This window comes from Gavialis gangeticus, unplaced genomic scaffold (assembly GCF_001723915.1).
Source record: "Gavialis gangeticus isolate Ggan-Ray unplaced genomic scaffold, GavGan_comp1, whole genome shotgun sequence".
Taxonomy (NCBI): domain Eukaryota; kingdom Metazoa; phylum Chordata; order Crocodylia; family Gavialidae; genus Gavialis; species Gavialis gangeticus.
This window is the reverse complement of record NW_017729003.1, coordinates 1,498,867-1,505,664: the sequence shown is the minus strand read 5'-3', so window position 1 is coordinate 1,505,664 and position 6,798 is coordinate 1,498,867. Positions and strand designations below refer to the sequence as shown.

The 6,798-nt window shown below is 40.2% G+C and overlaps 1 protein-coding gene across 1 annotated transcript in view; it reads right to left on the bottom strand.

Annotated features, from left to right (window-relative positions):
• Positions 1-2,689, bottom strand: part of SGMS1 (sphingomyelin synthase 1) — a 38,995-nt gene extending 36,306 nt beyond the window's left edge. The window contains exon 1 of the mRNA XM_019507759.1: positions 2,626-2,689. The gene's annotated coding sequence lies outside the window, so the exon portion shown is untranslated. The remainder of the gene's footprint in view (positions 1-2,625) is intronic.
• Positions 2,690-6,798: the final 4,109 nt, after the last annotated feature.

Below are 6,798 nucleotides of genomic sequence, written 5' to 3'. Positions count from 1 at the left end.
TGAATATGACCCGTCCACCACCACCCTCTGAGTACGACCCTTGAGCCAATCTGCAATCCATCTGACTGTGTAGGCATCAATGCCACAGTCGCCTAGTTTTTTAATGAGGATGGGGTGGGAGACGGTGTCAAAGGCCTTGCTGAAGTCTAGAAAGAAAAGTAAAGTATCAGGATTTTGGCAAGAATCTGGAAGCTCTGAATCTTCGGGTATCTGTAGAGTGTTCTTGCAGCAAGGAGCAAAATCATTTGACTCAAATTTTAGGAAAGCTTCACAACACTCATTCCCTCACACATTCATAGGTAGCACACAAGACAGAGACTTAAAAACCCCCAAACAAAAAAAACCCCACAACCAAAACCAAAACAACACAAAAAGAAACCAAAGCCACACAATTTTTTTAATCCCATGATTTTTAAATGAATCTGATTTTTGACGCACAGCCCAGAAGTAGGGACCTACTTAATTTGTGTTTTTGCAAATTCGCAGGAACTGCAAAATACAGGATTGTTTTCAGAATGTGTGAGTTCAACGAAAAAAACTGAATAAAAATAAAATGCTGGCTTCCTAGTGGGAGCTAGCAGTCCTTGCTGCTGGGAGAAGGTACCAGCTGGCAGGGCAGCACAAAGGGCAGCAGACAAAATGGCAACTGCCCTCATGTTCCTTCCCCCCAGGGCCTCTCTGCCAATCAGGGGCAAGAGACAGGACCCAAGAGAACAAAAGGTTAATGCTAGGCACTTGTGTCATTTATCAGATATGTGAATCATTTAAACTGAACCTCTTCTCCTTATATGGATTTAAATTTTCTTGGTTATTAGATAGCTAATATTTGCATTGCTTATGGGAAATGTTAACTCAATAGATTTGGTAGATATTAATTCCATTCTTCCCCAGAGTTTATACCTGTGTCCTTGCTTTGTTTTGTTTGGGGGGAGGGAAGGCAATGCTCTGCTGAGCAAATTTTATATTGGTTTTACAATAAATGTAGAGGGCAGGGACAGAAGTGAAACTATTACATAAATTAACCTTTGGGCCAGTGACCTTTGGCCTAGTTAATAATTTACAGTATGCTCTATATAGCTCAACCGACTATGTGCCCTGTCACAGCTCCAATTTATTTGACTTAAACCATTACAAAGGACTAAACTGCCCCAATATTTAGATCACATTTCCCAGGGTGCAGAATGTGTAATGTGCTGTAGCTTTACATTGCTTTCACTATAAATACAAAACCGTTTGCAAAAGAAAATTTTTGACTGATTTAGAAATTGAAAAGCTGCTTAGAGTCCTTGAAAAGCAGCTTTACTGGCAACATGAATGGACACTTGAATTAACTGTTTAATCAACTAATGGAAGTCTGTCACTTCTAAAGGGATTATGTGACATGGTTGCCTACGATAAGCACAGGGTTGGACTTGATGACCTAAGAGCACCCTTTCAGTCTTATGTTCCCGTGCAAACAGTCTACTGCTAAGAGATCAACTCAAATGTGTAAGAGCAGCTTGAAAAGAAGACTTCATGGACTCCTCTTTTTTAACTCATAGAACTATATTGCTCAGTAAATTCTAAAAGAGGAAAAGGAACAAAAAAAAGTAGTCATGTGAGTGTTGTAGCTTTTTAAACTGTAGTTGGAATAAACCCCAGATTAGTGAGGTAATCATGAAAGTAATGTGACAAAGCAAATCAGTTTCAGTTCAAATATAGCTAAACTGACACAGAAGATACCTCTACAAACTTTCTGGTACTTGCCTCTATTGGAAGTACATCTGAAGAAAAAAAAAAAAAGGAGCCACTGTTCCATCATCATTAGTGGATAAAGGAAAAAATATAGCAAGATGACAGGCAATACTGTAAACCTTTGTGATTTATATACTGTGCCATTCACACTTTTGATTAATATTATTAATGAGAACAGCAATAGCTTGTAGGATAGAATGAGAGAGAGTGCAATAGTCCTGAAACCAATGTTCAACAACAGATTAAAGCTTCAGAAAAAAATTGAGCGGAGAAATGAAGAGCTTGGAAGTGAAGTTTTTTTGAAGGATGCAGAGTCAGCAGGAACCTACTATCAATACAATACACCTTAATATATACGCATATTGAAAAAAGGATTACATAAACTTGTATTAATTCAAGAGGATTCAAAGAATGAGATGAGACTCAACTACGTAACAGGATGTTTAAACTCTAATTTCTTGCTTGCTAACTGTTACAATGGCAAGAAAGGAAAGAAAACCTTGAAAAGCAGACCCAAGTGTCTGCCGCAGTGATGTCTACTAGTAACTGCACACAACCTGGAACAGTAAGTCTAACGTGCGAATACCCTCCATCGCCCAAAGATGAGATTTAAAAAACGTCAACATTCTAAACTGTTTTACAGATCTCCAAATCATGCCAAAGAAAGAAGTGGTATCACACTGATCACTTCTGCAAACCTAACATTGATTGACCTTTCATTTTCATTAGGCTTTTAGTGAAATATGGGGAGAAGAGAGAGAGGTACAACTCGGTTCATTTTTCCTGAAGGCACCACCTTACAGAAATTAGGGAAAAACAACTTCAATCATACATTATTTTAAAACCTTGGCCAATTTATAATCATCTATTCATCCATCTCAGTTTCCTCACTTGAGATTAAAACAGGCTTTTACATTTTCTGTATACACCATGCAATCTACTTGACGAGTTCCATGACAACCGTGCAACATGCTCTCTGGGTCCTTTATGGACACCCATATGCAAACCTGTTTGATAACACTGAATGGGGTAAAACACAGACAAAATTAAAACAAAGCAGAACAATGGGCATATGGTAACAACATCAGTGTATGCCATGTAAGCAATGTTTTAAATTGATAACGGAACAAATTTCAAAATACAAGAATATACTTGATTTTTTTAAACTGTTATATGGGCACTAAAATAAATCATATTTATAATGTTCTGTACATTTTTCAATAAGTCTGAACAGTACAAATACATAGGAAATCCATTTCTAAAAGGAAGTACAGTATAGGCTGTCTAAATCAAGCAAACTAGATCTTCATTTTAGTTTTAAAATACTTGCCTTCAAAAACACCTTACTTATTGGATGACTGTAGCAGAACAGAAATCCTGATGAAACACTGCAGTTATTTTAGGAGGTACAATAAGGACACCAATGTATTTAACTCATAGCATTGATGGGAAAAATAACTTCTTTTAAATCGGTCTACACTGAATTATTCTTCAAGAGCCAAGCTTTAAGTCCTTTTGGAGTCATGAACAGAAATGCTGACAGGATATTATATACAGCATAACAGATATGCTGTAAACTTTGGTTGCCAGAAGACAGCATTTATAAGACACAATTTAAAATAATTGAGAACAATCATATGGTCTACGGTAGTATCTGTTACATCATTACTTAAGGCACTGGACTACTTCACCTGTCTGTCTAACCTACATTTTACCCTCTCCTCCATAAACCTGTAGATTTGCTACTGCCACTGTCAGCACCCTAGCACTATAAAAATTGTACCTGGCTTCTATCACAACAGGTTAGTGAGGCAGACTCCTTGTGGCTAAGTGAAAAAATATACATCATCTTTGATTTCTCTTTTTGTCTGAGGATGAGATGAATATAAGTGAAAATGTGAGTGTATGGCCATGCAAGACTGCTGAACGTAAGTGTATCAGAAAAACTACTAACCTGCTGTGTACTGTGCCAGTGGCTGCTGCAGAATGAAAGTACATCTGATTACTGTCTACTTATGATAGGTAGGATCGTATGTCGTCTTCCTAACCTCCCTGCATACCTTGGTGGAATTTTTTGGTCATGATGCCTGAAGCAATGATACTTGGCATTCCTCGGCCCCACCCTCTATGCCCTTGCTCTCTCATCTTGATCAACCTAAAATTATTGTAATTGAAAGAGAAAATATTCCTCTCTTTTTACTTAGTGCCTCTCTCAGAACTTTGTAGATTCCATTTTCTGGTTGTGTGGCATTTTCAGGCAAGACGACAGAAAAATACTTCAGAAATATAAAATGATTGTAAAACTATTTCAAAACTTCCTTAACATCCAGTCACTAATGGGTTCCACAAAGTCAATTTGTGAAGCTTAGAATAATTTCATTTTCTGGCTTCAAATTTGTTCCCGTTTAAATTTTACAGAATGTCTTCATCTTAACTTATTATGAAAGGGTAAACAGGACATTTTCTATATTTTCCACAAACGGATAATCCATGATTACCAAACTTGCTTCTTCAAATTGTCTACCTACTAAAACCTACTCTTTAAGAACACTATGTCAGTTACTTGCCTAGTAAAATATGTACACCAAACAAAATATTAAACAGAGACACATAAATAAACCCTGTTGTTGTGGGCTCACCATAAATAATTGACCTCAATGGGAGTTCTGTCTCCCAAAGAAAAAGTGCACAAGCCTCAGGGTCAATTAAGTTGCAGAAGAGTTTATATCTAGAAGGTACTATTGTTAATGCAATGTTTTTTTCCAGGAATACAGTTTCTGAAAATATCAATTTTTCACATAACCTATATATATGGCAGGAAGCGCCCATTTCATGAATTATTCAAGAAGGCCCAATAGGCAAATGGCTCAACATTAAGTCACTTCTTGGCTGATTCTCTACTATGACTCTACCAAGCATTAAACCTCTTAGAGGGCAGAACATACACTCATCAGTCTGGTAATTACACCAAAGAAGCTAAGATAAGCTTCTCTAGAAACCTCCTAAAAGCTATTTGCAAGATGAAAACAATATCAACTGCTATCTTGACACTGATTGTGTGCAAGTGGATGAAGAACTGAGGTATGTGGATGAAATGGAGTATAATGTAATGTGCTTGCAATCTCAAGCATTTCTGACCACTTCTGACTACATGAATCTAGTAATATACTGTTAAATTCTTTGACAAATTTTCATAGAACAGAACTAAGGGCAACTAAAATATTCCCCCAAATCAGGAACCTCTCTCAGAGCTATTATTTCAGCAGACCCAGACAAACAAAGTATCATGCATTTTATAATCTTCACACAGTGGTCCTTAACCTTTTTACCCCTTCACAACTTTTCTGAATTTAGCACCACCCTCACTGAGAACTAATTTTTTACTGTCTCAGCTTAGCTCAGTGGTTCTCAATCAGGGTGTTGCTACCACCACAGACCTCATGCAGAGTCTGATTAAGCAGCAGCAGGAGTGGGTGCTCTTGCCTGCATTGTTTACTGGATAAACCTAATGCAGGCAGGAGTATCCACTCCTGCCCAGTCCACCATGCTCCTTTTCAAAACAGAGCATGGGATAGTCCAGGCTGTTGGGCTGCTGCCAGGTGGAAGATTTCTCTGGGTGTTTCCAGCTGAAACTGTCCCACACACCTTAATTATCAGATGAACATAATGTAGACAGAACTGTTGCAGCCACTTCCTGGTCAGGCTCCACATGAGGTTAACAGCTATGACACCCCCATTGAGAAAAAGCATCTCTCAAATTATTCTTACAGCTGTAAAGGCTAAACATTTTTCTTCTTCCAAAAAGGAAACAGTGTTACGCAGAGATAGCAGTTTCCAAAAGAAGTAACCAACGCACTACAAACAAATCCAACTAAATCATACATGTGGAAGCTAGCTTCAGGATACATTTAAGTCAGTACTCCAAGCAGAACATTTTGATGGTCTTCAAAATTACTGCCTGTTTTAAAACAGCTTCATCTCATGTTTACTACTATGAGATTGTAAATTGCCTTCCAAACATATTTGTGTAATCCATTTCATTTTCATTTTGAAAAAGACAAATGAACCTACCATCAGAACATCCCTTATCACTTGGCTGATTGGTCAAGAGACAGGAAAATACACAAGGAACTAGAGGTTGCACCGATACATTGGTCTGATACCAGATTGGCACTGATATAAAGAAAATCGATTGTTTCTTAAATCAGCCTGATGTGGCCGGTAATTTGGCCGATAAATGCCCTGTGCACGTGTGCAGGAGCAACACAGCACACACGTGGTGAGAAGCACAGGCCAGCCGCTTGAAGAGCTGCGTCCAGCTGGTAAGTCTGTTGTGGTAGGAGGGAAGGGGCATGGGGGGACAGATCAATGCCCCTGTGGTGAAGGAGGGAGTGGGGCAGGGGCTGAGGCTAGTGCTGCCAAGCTGGGGTAGGGTGGGGTATGGGATGGAGCCGCGGCTTGACCAGGGGGCGCAGGGAGGAGGCAGCGGCTCCCCACCTGTAGCCCCCCTCCCAAAGCTGCCGCCACTGCCCATAGCCTTCAGCACAGCCCCCACGTGCTGGGAAGAGCCCAGCACAGCCCCAGCCCCAGCCCACAATGGCATCCCGGCCCTCCCTACCCCATGTAAATCTGGGGGTACACCTCCCCCATGCCCTCCCAGAATGCATGCAGCAGTGGGAGCTGCCAACACCCTGCACCCCACAGACAACCCACAGCTGTTCTGCACCCTGCCCCCTGACTGGGTGGCGCCAGCCCCAGCCCCACTCAGTCTCACTGCAGGGGCAAGGGGCCTTCATCTGCACCCCCATCCATCACAACAGACTTAACCAGCTGCATGCACCTGTATCAGAAATAGGATCAGTATTGACCGATATGCCTCCTTAAAAATTGGCTATCTGTATCGACCCCCAAAATCTCTATCAGTGCACTCCTACAAGGAACCTTCTTCTCTAACCTGTCGTCATAGAAACTAGGTATGTTTTTTTTTTAACAGTCCTATGGGGCTGGCAGTGGCAGTAGCAAATGCCGTTTTAGGGGGAGAGAAAAAATATAGGTTAGGCAGAC